Source organism: Enhydra lutris, unplaced genomic scaffold, assembly GCF_002288905.1.
Source record: "Enhydra lutris kenyoni isolate GAN:26980312 unplaced genomic scaffold, ASM228890v2 scaffoldscaffold40, whole genome shotgun sequence".
NCBI classification, from domain to species: Eukaryota; Metazoa; Chordata; class Mammalia; order Carnivora; family Mustelidae; genus Enhydra; species Enhydra lutris.
The window spans coordinates 16,493,167-16,514,284 of NW_019154124.1; the positions used below are offsets into that span (position 1 = coordinate 16,493,167).

General features: G+C 42.7%; 1 protein-coding gene across 2 annotated transcripts in view; it reads left to right on the top strand.

The window, feature by feature from the left end:
- LOC111155224 (phosphoinositide-3-kinase regulatory subunit 1) overlaps positions 1-21,118 on the top strand; it is an 86,018-nt gene that overhangs the window by 36,564 nt on the left and 28,336 nt on the right. The window lies entirely within an intron of this gene.

Genomic DNA, 21,118 nt, shown 5'->3' on the forward strand with positions numbered 1-21,118 from the left:
AAAAAAAAAAAAAAAAAAAAAAGCAAGCATCAAATGCCAAGGAAGAGGGAGGAGAGAGTGTAGCACTTAAAAGTGTGGTGAAGCCATCAAGTTAACAAGAAAAAGTAGAATAAAATGTGGTTTCAATTTGCTGTACTGGGCTTGGGATGATAATGTTTCAGTAGTAAACGGAGGGAGGAAGTGTGTGTGTGTGTGTGTGTGTGTGCGCGCACGTGCACACACACGCGCTCTGAATTTAAGAATCCTAGAAGTCATGTAGAAGTTTTAATTTGTTTCAGTCCCGGTGTCCATACTCTGACAAAGGCACTGGGTGATGATCAGAATGACAGTTTGCATATCCCTAGGCCAGAGGTCCCCGGCCTTTTTTGCGAGAGAGGAACTACTTTTTTATTTCCCCTGAGCATGGAGTCCTGGGGCAGGACTGCCCTGCGTCCAGCACCTTACCTGGGTGACACCCCGCTGCCATCCAGTAGCCGCGGTCCGTGCAGCACTGCGCCACTGAAACCGGCCATGTCCTGCTGTCCACCTTTTTGCAGCTGAGCCCCCACCTTTGTGCTGCTCCTAGTCTTGTTTTTTTTCCAGATGCCATCTGACACAGTATTTGATGAGGGAAATGAACTGTATGTCTGGCTTAAGTCATTCAGGGTAAATGTGAGTTTACTGACCTTGTCCCTGCTTCCTGGCGGTATGAACTATCATCCGCATTAATGTCTTTCCCCCTAAGTTAGTAATAATATGTATGGTTTTTCCTTGAATGTTTTTGATTTTTTTTACTAAAGAATTAATGGTCAGCGGTATTTCTGCTTGTTAGAGCTTTCATTTAAAGTGGGTCTTCACTTCTGTCTTTGTGTTTGTGCTTTGAACTGTGGTTTCCCAGTTTCCAAGTATGTTTCTTGACACTTACCCTACATCTCAGATGAGGATTTATGTGTCCCGTAGGATCGGAGCTGGACTCAGAGAAAGAGCCAGCCAGCAAATGGAATAATTCTGTCTTGTGAAAGGTTCCAGCCCTTTTAAACTAGACTCGGAGAAATAGAAAACAAATATTCTTGGGAAGAAACTGAGTTTGTTAGGACTTGGCTAGAAATTTTAGGAAAGGAAAGAACATTTCCTCTGGCTTCAGGAGCACATTCAATGTGAAATATTACTGTTTTTAAAAGCGCTAACCTTAAATTTATCTTTGGGTCATATATTTGACTTGAAAATAAATGGATCTAGTCCTTATTTAAAAAAAAAAAAAAGGTTCAGAATCCTCTTTTTAATAAAATGATAGTCCAGAAAGTTAGGCAAGATTCTCTCCACATTAGCTATTAACTGAAAACAGCTGGGACTTAGAGAGGTGTTTGCAAATATCTACCATGAGATGGGAGATTGGTGAAATGTGGTACAAGTTAGTTCCAGCTGCACACATTTCCCTTATTAGAGCTCTTTATGGTAAATGAAATGCATGCTTCATACATACTTCAGTGTTGTCGTGTTCTCTCAGCACTGGACTAAGCAGGTGGAAAGTTGATTTAGTCAGAGGGATTACTGAAAACAATGAACTGTAAACCCATCTATATCCATTCCAGGAGCTATTAAATATCTACATTGTATCTTCCCATGAAACCCCCCCCCCCACCTTTTTTTTTTTTTTTTTTTTTTTTTTTTTTTTGGTTTTTGTATTTTTACAACCTTTCCAGAGTCTTGAGTGATTTGTGTTTGTCATTTTGGTCTTAAATGTGGGAAATAAATGTGAGCCTGCATGCTTGAGTATTACACGAATCAGTCGACCAGTCTGTGTTTGAGCAAACTTCTGAAGATAGCTTTGTGAATTCCAGTTCTTGTGGCGCTGTCAGCTAATTGAAAGCTAGACCAGGAGAGATTTGTTGCTGACAAAAGAATCCTAGATCTAAAAGTCAATGTGTAGATGTTTCATTGGATTATACAGTCAAGTCCCTTCTCTCGGAGCTGGCCCGAATGGACCATTAAGCGTTTTCGTTAGTTGCCATTTGTAACTTATTTTTTGCAATTTTAATGTGATTTAAGAGAAGCCACCCTTGGAAGTGCTAGGGTATGGTTCGTATCTGTAATTGTTTATTTTAGGTCTTAAAACTTTATATAATAAGGGGGAATGGGTTGCATGAACAAAGTCTTGCTTTTTTTGTTTTTTATTTCAACAAGGCAAAGTAGTATCTTAAATTAAATCAGGGTTTCCTGAGGTTCTGGAATCTTGTTCCTAAATTTTCCACTGGGTAACCTCGAAATCCTCTTGCCTTTGTCCCTAGTTGACACAGATCAGGCCACGGTTCATGCCACAAACAGACCTGATGCTGCTCTGTGGCTAACTTGGTGGGGCGAGAAATCCTTAAAGGGAAATGACTCTGGAATGGCCTGCAGCTTTAGTCACTGGGTTGCTCCAGAAGCTTCTTAACGCTTAACTTCTGAGATTTTTTAAGAGAGTGATAAAATTTAGGAGCGTCTAATTTTCTAAAACTACCTAAGGAGAATCGTCTCATCCCCTGATTTACAAAGTACTCACTCTTTAGTCCTTGTGGAATTTTTGTCCGATAAAGATTTACCATGCGACAGATGTGGAAGAAATAACCCACTCTTACTGATAAAGGAAAGTTAGTGTTGTACGGGAACAAATGGAGAATTCAGGGCTTCTCCAGGGTCTTCGACTGTATTCATTCTTGACCAAGCTATATGCGAATAGCATCTTTATCTGCTCAGCCTCTGCTTCAGCCACATCATCTACTTCAGCAGGGGGTGGTAAACAATTGTCACTTGTTAGCCACTTCTTCAGGAGCCTCATGCACCAAGCATTCATTTGAAGCCATGCTCTGTGAAATAGTCCTTGGGGGAAATGGGTTAGTAATTGTATGAAGAACAGGGGACAGGGGGCGATTGAGGAAAATGCCTGAGCTTGCTTGGTGTGAGCTGCATCTTTATTTTGAATGGCGGCTTCACTGCTTTCATAGTATTGTTTTCAGATCCCAGCTCTCACTGCTCGTCTTGGGAGGGAATCAGAGGGCCGACGTAAACCCACTGGCTGTGAGTGTGAAACAGCGACTCTATCTAGAATTGGTATCTCTTTTCATTAATTGTTCTTGTAATAGATTATAATATGCACGTTCATGAATGTTCCTTTGTCATGGGGAGCACTGTTTATGCTTTGCACAATTCCCAAAAAGCGGCGATTGTTTGGAACCTTAGTCTGCAAGACATTTCACGTTAAAATGCTGATAGCATCTTTAAAAACCACAAAGACATGGGCTTTTTGCAGGCTTGATAACCAATTGCCTTTCTGGTGTGGTTTTATTCTCTTTTCACTAACGCACCTGCTTGCAAGTGGGAGGGACACAGAATTCATAAGGGCGTTCACAGAAATTTTTAAAACCAAGTATCTGTTTGTTCAAAATAAAACATCCTTCAAAGCAATGTTGATGACCCCAACTACATGTTTTCCTGTTCTTTAATGTGAACAGCCAGAATTTATTTATTAACCTGTGTCTTTCTCTGCCTTGACCACCCCCTTTTCTTGCTTTTCTCTTTAACCAGTTCTCTCTCTCTCTCTCTCTCTCTAGTTTCAGGATCAAAAAAAAGGAAAGGTATAAAAGCATTTTGTCATCTAAATGCAGAAATTTAAGGTATTATTGTGATGTTTGTTAATTTTACTGTTGTGGTATGACGTTGGTTGTTGTTGAAGTACACACAGTGAGCGTGGTTGGTGTCCTCAGTGATCATCTGGTCTCACTCAGCTTTGCAAAATTGACTATTGACCAGAGGTTTTTTGATTTTAATGAGACACATTCTGATGACTAATTCACAGCAAAGTACTAAAGAGCCATATATATGTGGGTGTGTGTCTTCAGAGAAGATTATGCCTGGAATTCTATAATTAGACAGATGTGGCTAGAGATCCTTTTATTTTTTTTTAAGATTTTATTTATTATTTATTTGACAGATCACAAGTAGTCAGAGAGGCAGGCAGAGAGAGAGAAGAAGCAGGCTCCCTGCTGAGCAGAGAGCCCGACGAGGGGCTCAAGCCCAGGACTCCAGGATCATGACCTAAGTCGAAGGCAGAGGCTTTAACCCACTGAGCCACCCAGGTGCCCCTGGAGATCCTTTTAAAATCAACCCTGTGCTTCTGTATGATAATGCATGAAACTTCCCTGGTCATTCCCATTTCACTGTGATCATTGGTCAGGCCCTTCTGTGACTGGCTGGTGTTTGAGCCTGCGGGAGACCAGAGAGACCACCAGGCACTGAGCAATCTCATGGATCAGGGAGGAGGATTAGCAAGAAAGTGAGACGATAGAGAAAGAAGAATATGGCCAAATTGGGGGAAGGGTTTGGGAAAGGAAGATGGAAATGCTCAAGAGAAGTGTTCTGTTTCTCACTGTAGCCTAAGCCTGCCTCTTTCTCAAAGGTCGTTGCATTCACCCAGCCAGCTGTAGGTAGGTGACCTGCCAAGCCAGGGTCGCGGTACCCCCCCACCCCCACGCGTGTGCTGTGGTTGAGAGCCTTCTTCTCGGGGCCTGGGTACAGGAGGGAGTGGCAGCGTGCTTGATGGGGGCTTTTTCGGCCATTAATGTGAGATGTACCACCACAGAGGTAGGGTGCTGCGTGGGCCACAGTCTGAGGTGGGAAAACCAGAAGAGGTGAGAGCCACATGGCCGGGTAGGCCTGGCTCACCTCCACTTCCTGTTTCTTTACCCTTCAGCATTTTGAATGAAACGAAGAAGTAAAGGGATTCCTAACGCAGTGAAATAGAGACAGATGGGTGATAGAGGCTGACTCCTCATTGAGAGGAGCCACAAACTTCCTTCTATCCCCAGATTTCACCTCTTCCTGTCTGTCGAAGAGCCTGGTGAAAGGCAGCTAGAACCATGAGAGAGTAACCCTCATTAACACAGGGCTGAAACCTTCAGTGATTCTACAGTGGTCCCTTTCTGCTTGTGGTTTACTGTCTGATGAACGTTTTCAGAAGGAGTAATACGATCATGACAATCAGTGAGGAGTGGGGGAAGGTGCCTACTACATTTGTAATACTCTGTTCTGCTAATGCTTTTTCCTGTGTCCTGCAAAAGAGTGCTGTTCTTTGTGGAACAGATTAATTAACCTTTCCAAACATTCACTGTATATAGTCTGTTGTTTGGGTTTTTTTGTTTGTTCAGGTTTTGATATTTCCAACGCCCTAATATTTTTTTGTTCATCAGTAATCTCTTAAGTATTCATGTATTATATTCAAGTACCAGGCAAGGAAAGGGCTATTCCTTTTGGGTGTTAAAATCTCAATGATAATTTCCTCAGGGCTTATATTCAGTATTGTTGGCAGAAATATATAATATAATTGTTCAGTTATTTATTTATTTATTTATTTATTTTCAGAGAGAGAGAGAGAGAGAGAGAGAGAGCAAGCACAGGTGAGAGGAAAGGGGCAGAGGGAGTGAGAGAGAATCTTACGAAGGCTCCTGTGCGGAGCCTGACTTGGGGCTTGATCTCATGCCCCTGAGACCATGACCTGAGCCAAGTCAAGAGTCCAGTGCTTAACCGATAGAGCCACCCAGGCGTCCCTTTTACTCAGTTATTTTCAGACAGCAAGTTCAATTCACAATATTCATAGAGCATTTGAGAAGATCTTAGAAATGATAACCCAGTCCATGTAGTTTATGTCCAAGAAAACAAAGGTCCAGAAAGACTCGAGTTAGAGAAGTCCCAACCCCTGTTCATGGAAAAGCTTCCCTGTGTCAGGCAGTGCACAGAGCACAAGGTGCGGGGACGAACACCCGTGCTCTAGGTGCCTGCTCGGGAAACACTGCCCTGTGGCTGGGAAAAGAAACAGACATATCATTTGAACTCAGGGCACAGTACTTGTAAACTGATTGTACTGTCATTTACGTTAAACTTAATTAAGATCTCTTAATTAAGAATCTCACGTGGGTCATAGTCTGTCATAAATCTCATCTTCAAGTGGTTCTCCTAGCCCAAGAATTCTTGAACAGTTTGGGAGAAATGGACTCGTTCCTCAGAGCATTCAGTCAGCAACATTCATTGAGCGCATCCTCTGTGTCCTGGTGACGTGGGTTTGGGACACATTCTGTGAGTAACTTCCAAAGCTTACTTTCTCTTGGCGATCTTGAGCCCCCTCTTGAAACCCTGGTTTACATCCAAAATTAGTCTGTCTTTAGCTGTTTGGTGCAGGCAGGGCGGACACACGTTGGCGGACACACGTTACCGACCATGCACTTCCTCCTGAGAGCCAGTTTCCTGGGTATCGTCATCAAGTAGCACCTTACACCGAGGTTTGACCTGCATAGCCAAGTGCTAAAACCATTGAACTTGACACGTTGAAAGCCGCATCAACTTGATAAACTCTCTCAAGATGTTAGGTGTTTGTTAAGGGCAGGCTCTTTTAATCGTCTCCTTTGAAATTCAGGTACAGTGACGGCCACTGCCTTCAGACTCAGGCCTTCTCCCAGAAAGAGCCCAGAGGTCTGAGGAGCTTGCTATAAATCCACATTCTTGTTGCCTTACCTAAATAATAATATTTGATTCAGTACCTTTTAGCTTTATATAATGTTATCCTATAATCTGAGCTGGGAACTGCTTCCCACTTCTAGTTTCTACCACTTGTAAAACATTTTACATTTGGGGGAAACAATAATCAGCTTTGACTTATTAAAGAGTTTTTGTTCTGGGTCCAAAGCAGAAATTTGAGCTGTGAAATGCATTTTTTTTTTTTTTTTTTTTTTTTTTTCCCGCAGAAGCATCAGTTAGGAGCTGGGTTTAAGCTTCACATTTCACATACTTAGAAAGAGTCAAGTTTTTAGACCCGGGAGCAGGAGCACGGGCAGGTGTTGGGAGAGAGATGCCATTGAATGAACGAGACCTCAGTGCCATTGCTCTAGCCTTGTCTACAGCCCTTTGTCATGCTTCCTTTATAGTGGGGCTTTGAAGCCCAAAATGTACTTAATATTGTTACCAACACAGTTGAGCAAAAAGAGTTTCCAAGTTTTTATAAGAATGGATTCGTTAAAGGGCATGTTTTGGAAAGAGGGGTGTATTCAAGACTTCGAATTTGAAGGTACGGGGCTTTAAAAAAATACACAGCCTTGGGCCATCTTACCAGAAGGAAAGCAGCCTCAGGCTGCTCCTTCTGCCCATAGGAGACTCCGTAGACATCACTGTCCCTCTGCGCCTTTTATGGTCATTTGTCTTATAGCCAGTGTTGAACATGTTAATGATCACTATAATGTCTTATAAATGACATTATTGAGGCTCATACCGTCAAGATGTGAACTAAGTGGACCGCAGATGGCCTCACTCCCTAGCTGGACTGTGGCAGCCACTCCCTGATAATGGCACTTATGTCAGCTGCGGTCAGCAGACCGCGCACGCTGGGGAGAGCTGAAGGCCGTGTCTCCTGGAGCTGTGCTGCCCAGTACAGATCCCCTGGTCACATGTCACGGTCACACACTATGCTGTTGAAATGTGGCTCATCCAAATGGAGATGTGCCGGGAGCGTAAAAGAGGAAATAAGGAATGTAAACTATCCCATCGATAACTCCTATCTTGCTTATATGTAGAAATGATCATATTTTGGATAAATAGGGTTAAATAAAAGATTAAATTTTCTCCTATTTATTTTTACCCATCATGTGGCTACTAGAAAATTTTAAATTAACATGTATGGTTTAAATTTGGATCGCATCATTACAGAGTACTAAAGTCACTCTTTGGCTCTGAAATTCTGATATACATTCTGCTTGGTGACCATTTCTGTCAATTCTGGTGGGTTTCTTACTCATGTGTATCTCTGTCATTTCTTCCAAAATGAATGATCATCTGGTAGAACATAGGACCATGGAAATGGTTGGTATCACACTGTTTTTCAAGGATTTGAGAGGTGGGTTGTCACCATGACTGGCACATTCTGCCCTCACTTCGCAGGTATGTTCAACATCTTGTAGAATGTCACAGAATTGGAAAAAGACAGTAACTAGAGAAATGGGCCAGTCACGGAGCAGAGTGGTGCTGTTCTTGAGCTCTCAACTTTCCACATCTGTTCTTGAGCTAGAGAACTCTTCTTTTTCTAACTTTGTTGTCTGGCTCTAGGTGGTCCCACCTGCCAGGATAGTGGACTGTGCTGTACCAAAAAAAAAAAAGAAAAAAAAAAAGATGAAGTCTTTAAGGAAACTAGGTGCCCTAAAGGAACCCAGTGAGATAACACTCCATTAGTAAATAAGGATCCCCTAGAGGGGAGCAGCCTTTATGTCTAAACCTCTGTCACTTTAAGTCCTGGCTCTGACGGGTACTGCTGTGTGAGCCTAGACAAATCACTTAGCATCTCTGAGCCTCAGTTACCCTTGGTAAAATGGAGATGAACTCTGTGGATAGAACCTGCCCCATAATGGGATAATTTCATTAAAACAACTTAGCACAGTACCTGTCATATACTAAGTGCATCGTGGTAAGCGCTAGCCATTATTAGCATCTTGGTAAGGAGAGCCTCGGGTGTGAAGGGCAGCCTTTGGTATCTTCCTTCTGATCTTGTTTGATTTGGGATCGCCTCTTACTACCACATGTTTGAGAATGTATCACCTTCCAAAGGACTGAAGACTAATCCCCTCAAAAGGAATTGAATAAACTTACAAAGATCTAGGTTTTGGGGAACAGAGCACTTTCCTCTGAGTATCATTACTTCTCATTAACCCCTTTACGTGTTTGATCACAGACATTTGTATTCACTGACCGTGTAGATGGGGAGCCCCTTTTGCACGGACCCTCCCTCCTATCTCCTAGAACCCAGCATGTGTTGGTCAGAAATTCCAAAATGTTAAAAGGGGCTGCATTTACAAGCAACTTAAATTGGAAACTGAGAAGAGGAGAAAAAACTACCTGTAGGAGAGATCAAAGGGGCAGTGGAAAGAGCAGTGCCTTTAGATTCAGACGGACGTGGGTTGTTGGTGTCTGCTCTGCCGGGCACTGAACAAGTGATCTTGTTGTAGTCACCTAACCTCTCAGTTCTTCCCACACGCAAAATAAGACTGATGTCCTTTCCAAGGCTGTCAGCGTGACTCGTGGAAGTAAGCCAAGTGACTCGAGCAGTATCTAGGCCACTGACTGCCCTCCCTCCTTCCCTTCCCTTGGCCTGACTCATATGTTGCTCTCAATTTCTTGGTCTCCACACCCATTCCTCCAAATTGTGATCTATAGAAACTGAGTAGAAATTGCATTCTTTGATTTGTAGCAGTCATGACTTTGGAATACATTTAAGAACACACAGTAAGTTGTCTTCTCTTAGATCTGGATACACATTGGAGGAATGTTTTACTTCTTTTGAAAGTGTTCATGCTGACAAAGTGAAAGTTTGTATCTCAGTTGAAAAGCCAACCTCAGAAAAGTTTCCCCACCCCTTGTCAGAAATTACAAGTTAAGGTAACCCAATGAAATATAATTAAATTTTGCCATTTTTGCTTTCTTTTAATGCATTTAACTGATTTTTTTTTCCCTGACTCACCCCACCCTTATTTGAAGTAACTTTTTTTCCCTGCTACCATCTCCAGCCCTCTCCTTGGTGCCCTCCTGTGATTTTTGTCAGCTATGTGATGCAACAACATAATGGCTGAAGAGAATAAGATTATTTATAAAGTAATTCATGTTGAAATTTAATTCAGTGGTTTTACGTTGGCCCTGTGATTTCCTCGACTTTTATCTTCCAATTACAGATTTAAGAACTAGAAGTTATTTTAAAATTATTTAGCTAAACCTTATCACATCACTGTTAGGTGAAGGCCCAGAGGTATGAAATGTTTTCCTCAAAGTTCCCAACCTGTCACTTACAGAAGCATCTAGAACTCATGTTCTCACCTCTTGTCTGCCGCTGAACAGTGGCTTTTTGGTTATTTATGGTGTCATCCAGTAATAAGCATAGGTAAGGCATCTAGTAGTAGTTTTTTTTCCCCTTTTAAATAGAAGTCACAGAAAGGATGCAGTGTGTTATAAAGCCCTTTCTAGTTTCTTCAGTAGATTATATACAATGGCCCCAAAAAGTATTTTATGGAGTAAGATGGATCCGTGAATCTTTTGGAATAATGCAGAAAGTGACCAACAGGGGGAAACCTAGTACATCCTTTTGGATTAATTCACTTAATTTATAGCCCCTTTTTTAAAAAAATGACCCAGGCTCCTGTTGAAGCCAGCAAAAAACATCTGTTGTTTTATTTATAGCCCCAATTTCTAAGAAGCATATTCTATAGCAGATGAAAAAGAAGTTGACAGCTCATAATTCATAAAGTTACTGAGGCCTAATCTGATAGAACAAAATGTACAAAACTCCCTCCTGTGGTTCAGGCCCTATCACTTCCCTTTGAAGCGAAGGCAGAAGTGGTGCAGGAGGGAGAGGCAGGGTGCAGTCTGTCACGGTTGCTAGGACCGCGGTGGCTCTGAGACCAGCACATTGGAGAGGCACAGGCACAGTGGTCAGCAGCGGCTTCCCCCTGTGGGGTGTTCCCCAGGGCACTTTTTCATGAACAGCATCACAGTCCTATCCATAATAGGTGACCCACATTGTCCTGACCATCCCCACTCAGGCTGGGGCAGTTTTAGTGTGAAATCTGCGAACTGGTACAGAGTATTGTCCATCAAGAGTCCCAGTTGTTGGTTACAATCACTGACCAAACAGTTCTGTTTCTGGGTCCCCCTTAATTTTTTACTTTACTCCTCGTCTTTGATCCATTCACTCTGGCTTATGTGATATAGCCACTTTTCCCCAGCTGACTTGGAAGCAATTATCAAATGCACCCACTCCTCATATATCACCCATCTATATGGGTTGGGTTTTTTTTTAGCTTATTTCTGAGAATCTTCGTGGGAACATGGTCAGACTTTCTGTAATTGATATGTAGTTTATATTTTGCTTTTGCTCTGTCTGTAGGGCCTCCTGTATATTTAAAACAAGGTAGATGGATATGACAAAAATACCTGTGTGTGTGACAAAGTACTATGTATTACCCTGGCTTTTTTGAGAATATAATAATAGGGTCCATCTGCTACCCAAATTGACCCTTCCAAAACTGGTGTCCTCAGATGGAAAATTGCAGCCGGCGTAAGTCCCTGGATTTTTGTAGCTGAGAGGTGAATAATCTCTGGCTCACTTCAGCAGTGATCATAGTATATATTCTGAGGTAAGGAGACTTAATAGCCCCCCAGAATTAATCACATTTGTCTGAGCTAGTGAAAGCATATTGTTTGATTTTTATTTTTTATTCTGATTGCTCACATAATTATTAAGGGTTGTTTGTACTTTTATCTTAAAATTGCTAGCAGTTGCTACTAATTGCTTTATTATAAATGGATACTTTAGTTTCATATATCAGTGATTTTTTTTTAATGTTTTCCATTGAAAAAATCTGAATACACATTTTCTTATATAATTTTTCTGCAATAGCTGATGGGCAATTCTCTGTTCATTATTTTCTGGCCCCTTGTCTTTTTTTGTCCTTATTTTCTTTTTCTTCCCAGCCCCACAGACGGGTCATCCTTTTCCTTTTCTCTCCCTCTGATCATGAGCACTTCGGCTCCTTTCATATGACTCAAGTGTATCCTATGAGGATTTCATTTTGGAATCCTTTGTAATACAAATTAAAACACCTATGCGGTTGTCAATCATTTGTTGGGGTCTTTCTCCTCCGGATGATTAACTAGAATAGTCCATCTGTACCTTGCTGAAAGTGATAAGCTAGCTAACTATATTTAGCTGAATAAAACCCATTACATCTCTGGGGAAGAATGTGCTTAGTTTAGCCTTATGAGAAAATATTTAATAAATGCTGTCCTTAAAATATTTAGCCTGGCCGAGTTGACTGGCAAGGGGTTCAGTCCTGATAAGGTGATGGTGAGAAGCCGGCCCGCCGGCCAGAGCTTGTGTTGAACAAATGCACCTCTTGTCACTAAGGGTTGTCACTGGCTGGGGGTGGGGGAGGTGGGTTGGGGATCCTCTTCTTGCCATATGCTTTTTGATCTTTATTCTCTTGTCATGGCTTGGTCACCCCCCACCCCCTGCGCGGAGTGGAGTCCTGTGGTGCTTCCCCCTGAGGAGGCACCCAAGATTCATGGAGTGTTACTGCTCGCTTTGAAGTCAGTCTGTCCTATGAAATCATTCCTTTCCCACTTACTGCCTCCATGACTTTGGCTAATGTGCTTAACTCTTCTTAGGCCCAGTTTCCTTACCTGTAAAATGGGGACAATTAAGAGTATTTTACAAGGTTGCCCAGATTAAATGACATCAGGCACACGAAGCACTGAGCACGGTTTCCAGTACTAAGTGTTAAATACGCAAGAACTAGCAGTAGTAGAAGCAGTAGCATCGCCATGCCGGTGGTAGTAGTGGTGGTCCTTGTAGCTGGGGTAGTCATACTTTCTGTTCCTCTCCTCCTAGCACAGTGTAACCGGCTGTGTCCTCTTGAGTGTGGCCCTTCGGGAAAGCTTTGCTGTGGATGTCAGGGGAACTGGGTGCTGGTCGTCAGCCTGAACTTAACTTTGGGACCTTTATGAGTTGCGACCCAGGGGACCCCTCTCCCCACACACAGCAGTACACAGGTAAACAGATCTCGCTGATCTTACTCCTTTGATTTCTAATCAGGTATGATACCAGAGCTGATGAGATTTGATAGCTAGACCCTCCGAGTCAGTCCTGTCGTCTGCACAACACATGTTTAGATGCTAGGCTCCTGGGATCTGGTATAAGACCAGCCCTCGAAGCCCAGGGCATTTCGGCAACACGTGTGAAGTATGCCAGTTAACCATTGGGATTCTCTCTCCTGGAGTGATCCGGATTTTCTCTCTGGGATTGGTGGGCTCACCCTCAGCCCTTGCTACTCCAAGTGTGTTACAGGGACCAGCAGCACCGGCCTCACCTGGGAGCTTATTGGATCTGCAGAATCCTGTAGCCCCACCTGGATCCCAATCAGGTTATTGATTGAATCAGGTAAAGTTTAGAAAGCACTGCCCTTGGTGAATATTCTGATCCACAGAAGGTATTTACTAAATCCCCGTAGAATTCTATTTGACATTGATTTTTTTCCCTAGACTTGCAGTTCCTTTGCTTTCTTCGGGTGGAGTGCATTGATGTTTCGGTCACCTTGGGCAACTGTGACAACATACCATAGGCTGAGTGGCTTAAACAGCAGACTTTATTTGTTCACCCTCGTTCAGGTGGCTGGACGTCCAAGGTCCGGGAGCCGGCACAGTTGGGTCCCAGCCTTCTCCTGGCTTACACCCAGTTGCCTGTCTTCCTGTGCTCCTATGGCAGAGAGAGAAAGGGGGAGGTTTCTAGAGTCTGAGAAGGACACGTGTCCCATTGTGATGGCCCCACCGTCGTTACCTCAGTTCAGCCTAATTACCTCTCAAAAATCCCGTCTCCAAATACTGTCATGACAGTAGTTAAGGCTTCATTGTAGGGATGGGGGGAGAGGGTATGCAAAGCAGTTCCATCCGCAGCAACCGATTTCTGCGGCCTCCTTTGAAGCACGTCACCGAAAGAAAGATGGATCGATGGGTCAATAGGTAATGAAACAGATAAACATTGCTTGTGGACTCGAGGAGGAGAATGAATAGGCACTCACTGTACAATTCCTTCAGCGTGTGGGTATGTTTTAAAATGTCAGCAAAACTACCCAGCTCTCGCTGTAGTTATTAGAATGGAATCTGGTGGTTCTTTTCTCTGATTTCCATCCAGGCTTTGTGAAGAAGCTGCCCCCCTCCCCCATGGGCGAATCTGCCTCTTCGGCAGTTCCTCCCTCTTCTGGCACTTGCTCTTGGGACGCCCAGCGTCCTGCTGTCACGCAGGTAGTGAGGGTCAGCCGACATCAAGATGTTTCTTCCAGGTCTCTCGTTGCACCAAGAGTGTCTTCCCAGTTCTCTCTGGCTTTTGTGCCCTCCTGATCAGCGGATCTTTAATTCTTGAGAGACAGGGGCTTCTCAGGTTACAAGGGAAGACCCTACTTTATTTTACTTTGAAACATTTTTAACGTGATATTTTCGTATGTTTGACTGAAATCTATTACCAGAGGGCAGTGAGAGAGAAGCCAGTGCCGCAGGTTCTCCTGGAGCCCCTACCTCCCTCTGGTTATGGCAGGGGCTCTCCTTGCTTTCTCTTTATGGTGTTAATGGTCTGCATGGGGAAGGTTTGATAGTGAGGGACTAGGTGCTGCCTTGCATATTTGGGGCCAGGGCAGAAATGAGTGTTATCAGGGTAGTTTTACTTGCACATGCCAGAAGTACTGTGGCTGCTCACTGGTGGGATCAAGCATCAGTTATCTCTGTGTTATGCAACACCGTTGTCATCGGTCCCCTTAAATTAGGGAGCCTTGGCAGCAAATTCTGGCAAACTTCTCACAGGTTTCTTTCCTTACTGGGACTTCCTTGTCAGCTCCTGGGGGCGGGGGAGGGGGGGCCGGGAACAGGTACAAGCCCAACTTCAGGATTGCGACTGTGACCAAATGACTTAATTTCTGTAAGGCTCAACTTCCTCGGTTCTGGAGTCTGGTTGATAAGGACGGTAAGTCTTGGGCTGCTAGGAATAAAAAAATGGAAATCATGTCTTCCAGCGGGGTGTGGCTCCTAAGGGATGTTCAGCAATATTTATTCCACAGATGGTCAGACACCCACTGTGGTGTGTCCCGTGATTTTTCTCTTCTTTACTTCCCTTTTGGAGCTTTTCCATCACACTTCGTAGCAAATCTTTCTAAGCCAACAGACCGAAAGACCACTTCCCTTATAAATCATTAGCCCCCAGAGTCCCAGGGACTCAACCTCTACATTATTTCCTGGGGTGCAGAAGGGGAGTCAGTCTCTTTCTTCTTCACTTACCTCCTACCCAGCATTTTAATTTTGCACTGTATGCTATAAATTGTAATCTTCAAATCAGACTCCAGTTTGGGCAGTAACAACCACAATTAATTAGGCTAGCCTGTCAAAGATTAAGTACAGTCTCGCACGTGGGTGATCTTCCAACTCCGAGGTTCCGGCTAAGGCCTTCCAAAGCAAAGCTGTAATAGCTGCTTATGTTTAATAAAATCTGTGCCTGCTGTTTTTTTCCTATACTAGGCTGTAGTCTAGAAATAAAACTAAATGGGCAGAGATCTCAGATCCCTTTCCTTTGTTTTTGAGCTGTGGAGCAGAAGGGGTAAGTGGGAGAAGATAAAGATACTAAAGACTAATTAATTTAGGGTGTCTGAAAAGATTTGCAAACTTCCTATTTAAATCTGTTGACAGGTCTTTTAATTCCCACTGACTAGATAGATATGTCTGTAGTTCTCTCTGAAAATAATGTAGTTACGGCTGAAGAGTTATTTCCACGTGGACTGCACAATTTTCTTTTTTACCCATACTTTTTTCCTCCTCCTTCCCCCTGCAAAAGTCCTTGTTTCCACCAAGTTCAGTATCATTCCAACCTCATTTTTCTTTCATGTTCAGAAAACTGAAGTATCATAACTCAAAGAGATTAGTCTTTATAGGGAAAAGTGCAATATATTGAAAATGATGTGATATTTTAGGCACGACTTCTGAAAAGATAAGTGTGTTTATATGTTACAATGAAAGGCAAGATGGAAATGTGTACCCTCTCAAAATGCCTATATTGAGGGGTGCCTGGGAGGCTCAGTCTCTTAAACATCTGCCTTCTGCTCAGGTCATGATCCAGAATATAGCCCTGCACTGGGTTCCCTGCTCAGTGGCAGAGTCTGCTTCTCCCTCTCCCTCTCTGTTCTCCCTGCCCCCCTCCCCACTGGCTTGTATTTTCTCTCAAATAAACAAACAAATAATGTCTTTTAAAAAAATGTAGTGAAAATTCTTTCTGTCTCCATTTTAATACTTTCTGGTCTTAATATTTCCCATTACAATTAAAATTCTGTAATAGTGAAAAAGATTACATAAATAATTGTAAATTCATAACAGCTACCCATTCGTTGGTGCATTCTATATACTAGGCACTGTGCCTACCATGTTTATCTGTATTATTCATTTAGTCCTTATTGCATTCATAATTATTCCCATTTTACAGATGAAGAAACTGAAGTTTAAGCTAATTAACGTGTCCAGGAATATACTCAGTAAGTAGCAAAGCCAAGGTTAAATCTGAGGTCTCTTTGGCTTTAAATGTGTGCTTTTAATAATTGCATTACTGTTGATTGAGGAGGTGTGTTCCAGAGTGAAGGAACCTGGCCTGGTTTTTGGCTTTGTTTTAGTTTTTTTTAGCTATATCATCTTAGCCAGCATTTGTTGGGGTTTTGCCAGGAGAACTTAAGACGTTTAAACGTCAGGGTATTAACCATTATGGACATAGGTATGAATGTGCTTACACAGGTTATCTCAGACAAGGACTGGGATTTGTTAGGGTTTTGCCCACCAGATTTTTTTTTTTAAGATTTTATTTATTTATTTGGCAGACAGATCACAAGTAGGCAGAGAGGCAGGCAGAGAGAGAGAGGGAAGCAGGCTCTGAGCAGAGAGCCCGATGTGGGGCTCGATCCCAGGACCCTGAGATCATGACCTGAGCTGAAGGCAGAGGCTTAACCCACCAAGCCACCCAGGCGACCCCACTGCCCACCAGATTTTACCTCCACCCCCCCATTTGAAATAATGAGAGTGGTTGTTTCAGACAGAAATAAAGTTCTGATTCAGCAACAGCTAATCGACAAACATCTTGATTTAATATTGACCCATGCCTCGCATATACACTTTCTTTTCTGTGTATTTGTAGGACATTTTAAAAGGTAAGTGGCAGTTTTTCATGTACTTCCAAGCTACTTCCATCGGTAATAAAATACTTGGCTTGGGCCGTCTGTGGAGTCCCAGAATTTCAGCTTCAACTTTCCATTCGTCCCTGCCAGGCACTGACTCTGAAATATCTTGTTTTATGGAGACTGCCTCCAAAAGGTGCAGCTGTGTGCTGGTTTCGTCTTGCACTTTGTAGCGGTGTTGGCAGTGTTACGTGTGAGGAATGCCACCGTCTCCCACACACCACCGGGGCCCGAGGACTGTTCGGGCCTGTCCGTGTTCATGGTTTGGGAAGGGTCTGAGTTTGGAGAGAAGGCTCTCTGCAGTTCCATGTGGTTGGTAGTCACCAGGGTTAGGGTTGAGAAATAGAACTAATGGAAAACACAGCATCTGATGTGTCATCAGAAATTTTTTCTGCAACTAGGGACACCTAATTCATTGGTGTTCCTATCAGTGTTGAAGACTGGTTCCTCTTTTGAAACAATACGTGTCTTGGCTTCCCCACTTCTAGACCCTTCTGCTGTTCTTTCTTGTCTACTTTCTCCTTAAGTAATACTAATTTCTATTGATGAAACCTGATCCCACTAAGAAGAACACTGGTCTTGGACAGGGGCGCCTGGGTGGCTCATTTGGGTAAGCGTCCGACTCTTGATTTCAGCTCAGGTCATGATCTCAGGGTGGTGGGACCAGGCCTTGGGTGGAGCCCCGTGTTGGACCCCGCACTCAGTGGGGAGTCTGCTTCTCTCCTCCCTCTCCTTGTGTCCCGTCCCTTCTCTCTCCTCCTCCTCCTCTCTCTCTAAAATAAATAAATCTTTTTTAAAAAAAGACAGAAACTGGTGTTGGACTATAGTAGGCGAATCTGTGTATTCATCCAGATTCTTAAGAGCGGACTTGGCTCTCCAGATGTACACACTGGCTACAGCAGGCTTCAAAGCCAAAAAGCTCTTCTCGTTCAGGTACAAAAAATTTGTCTGGAAGATGAAACCCAGTAAGAATGTATATATAAACTTCACGATGAACATGGTGTGTCATTTTGTGTTTTGTATGATAGCCACCATATATGATCTGTATATTCTGTATTTTTTTTTTATTCCACTGTCTTAGTTTATTGACGTGTATGATGTGGGTGCTTTATCATGAACCATTCAAAGAACAACTTGCCAAATTTGGTAGTGCCTAACAATTGTAATTTCCTGTTGGAATTTCTTAAAATGGGATGTAATGGAAAAGGAAATATTAGCCTTCTGTACTTAATAAAATTAGAGGAATAGTTGATTTTAGGATTGTTGAAATAATTAATATTTTGCTTTAGAATAGTTTTTAGATTTTGGTTTCAATGGATCCTGTTGCCTAAAGTAGAAAATGTGAACTTTAAAGACTTCTTGGGTAGGACTTCATGGTCCCTATGTTTAAATATTTGAAAGGGGAAATGGATTGAATCACAGATTTTGTACTGGAGAATAGGAAATCCCTGAATTGTTATTTAAAAAACAAGGTCTTTCCTTTTAAAATTTCTCCTTTAAAAAGCTCCTGTTGCAAAACCTTAATCAGCTATAATGATTCAGACATTTGAGTAATACAGCTTTTATCAGTATTAAAAACTCAGTGGGAAAGTCACAGACCTATCACAAGAAGTGTACCTGTACCCTCTCTGTGTACCTCTAGCTTGCTTCTCTGTATTCTGGCGTGCTCTGGGAAAAGTCCCAGTATTGTTGTAGGTACCTGATGGCTAGCACGGTGCTTTTCCAACACTCCATGTAAGTTTATTTTTTCTTTTTTTCTTTTTTTTTTTTTTTGGAGAGAGTCGGGTGGGGGGCTGCCCGGGGCTGGTGGGAGAGAATGAATCTCAAGTACACTCCATGCCCAGTGCAGAGCCTGAGGTGTGGGGCTCGATCTCATAACCCTGAGATCATGAGTTGGACACTTAACCAACTGAGCCACCCAGGTGCCCCTTGAGTTCTTGAGTGAAATACATGATATTTTGTAGCTTGGGATACTGAAGGTAAACTACCATTTTTTTGCCACAGAAACATTTGAGAGGACTGGGAAAGGAGGTTTTCCTTTTTTCCTTTTTTCTTCCTCAAGCCAAAGGGAACAAATAGAGAGGTGGAAACCCCTTTTCTATGTAGTATTTGCCAGCCCAGTCATAAAACAACTGCTGGGTGCATATTTCAGTCGCAATTAGGTGAAATCTTTAATTATCAGTTAATTTAACTTTCAAATTCGCCTGCAGAAATGATGGTGTTGATAAGATTCTGGAAGGAGATAAACCTTTATTAAGTAATTCCATTTTTAGTTGCCAACTTTAAAGATTTTTTTTTTAAACTAAAAAAAAAAAAAAGAGAGAGAGAAAAGGCCTGCGTAGTTTCTGAGGGCGGGAACAGAGGAACGGGGCATATTAGTTGGACGAGCGTTGAGTGGCCCTATGGGTGTGTATAGTTATTGGTTAATCTTTAGCTTTTTGTGTCTTGGCATGTGCTAAGTTAAGCCCCGTAAGTTTTTGAGAAGGCTGAGGAGAGACATTACAGTGAATTCTGACTAATATTTCTCCACCCCATTTCTCGACCCTTGTTTTCCTCTGTTACATCTGCTGATGGGATGATACATGCCAGTTTGTTCAGTGTAGAAGGCATTTATGGGGGAGGACAATTTTTGTGAACTGATAATCTTCTAAGGCAAAAGGTTTATCAGTTTATCAGGGGAAATGAATAATATGCTCTTTCATTTTGCAGTTGATCCTTATATTACAATGCTTTGAATGAAAAAGACTACATGAAACTTGGAAGATGTTTTTATTTTCAGTGCTTTTCAGATATACTTCACATTATGACATTTAGAGATTTGGGGGATGACATTACTGGTTCTTTTTTGGGGGGTTACCCACCCGAATTTGCTTATCACAATAGCATGTCTTAAAATGTAGTGCCAACCCAAAAACGATGACTAGCTCCATTCCTGGATTTTCTGATTCCAGGGGTTGGTGGTCATACCTGGGGCTCTGTGTTCCTAGCAAGCTGTCCAGGTGCTCCATAGACTTGGGCAGGTACAGGGAGTCCAGGGGAGATGGAGTTCCCACTCAGCTGTCGGCATCATGGCTGTCTGGAAAGTCTGGCATTTCTGTCCCTCCCTTATGAAGTCCATAACGTGTTTTGGTGACGTTGCAGTTGAACAAAGTCACCGGGAAGCTGTGATAGACTTTTCGTGCCCTGAGCTCAGGTGTCGATGAGCCCGACACCCAAAAGCCCTGTCCCCTTGGATGGCTTTATGGTGGGGTCTTAGTAGCCCGGAGCCAGCTCAGGACTCTCTTGTTTGCTCTTGACAGAGTCTAGCCTCGCTCAGGCTGCAAGGACTGTGCGCTCTGATGCTGTGGCCACTAGTGCGCACAGCTTTTTCGGTTTAAAGCGGTAAGAGAATTCCTTTGCTAAGCTGCGGTGGCTACATTTCTTGTGCTCCATAGCCACATGTGGCTAGTTGACTAGTCACTGCTTTTTTGGGAGAGCACAGCTAATAGGGCATTTCCATCCTCACAGAGAGCTCTAGTGCACAGTACTGCTGTGGGGTTTTCTTCCCTCCTCTAGCTCTTCTCCTTTTATCCTGTTGACATAGGGGGCAAGATCACATGCGTCTGTTTCTCCCAGGGCATACTGCTGTGCAGAAGGCTCTTAAACCACAGGGTTTAGGGTTTGTAAAGTGACATAAATCATGCTTCATTCTCTGAGGTTGACTTTTGTATCGTGACTCTTCTTCTGTGATGACTCTTAGTATTAGGAAGATAGGCTTCATTCGAAATCTGCTTAATGACATAATAAATGCCTTGAATTACAATTCAAAAACAATTTTAGATCTCACTGAAGCAAAATTTAAAATATTTCATCTTTCTTAAATTATATAAACTGCTAATTCCTAGATAGGCTTGCACAGGAATGAACCTGAAGTGTCAAAAACGTTCTGTATTGGTGGCTAATGAGAAGTTCGCACCTGCAGATATTTTTATAGAGACACTCCTTTAGGTGTATTTTGCAGCTTGTGAGAAAAGTGAGGTGAATATATTTAGCTCCCTCTTCTGGTGTATTACGAGATGAATATTTTTACTTAAAATGGCTTTATGGATTTTTGGAGTGAGACTACAGTTATAAATGTGAAGCTGAAGGCCATTATTTGTGTCATCCAATTAGTTTTCTTCTTGTATCATTGCAATTGGTAAAACACGGAGAGAAAGCATGGAAAAACCGTTGTGAAAGCGTCACATTTCTTAAGATATTAATTGACCAAATACGTGTCAGCAAACAAAGGCTTGGGTGGCAGGTACACAGGGGCTTAATGTGAACATCAGGGGGCCGGTGATCATTTG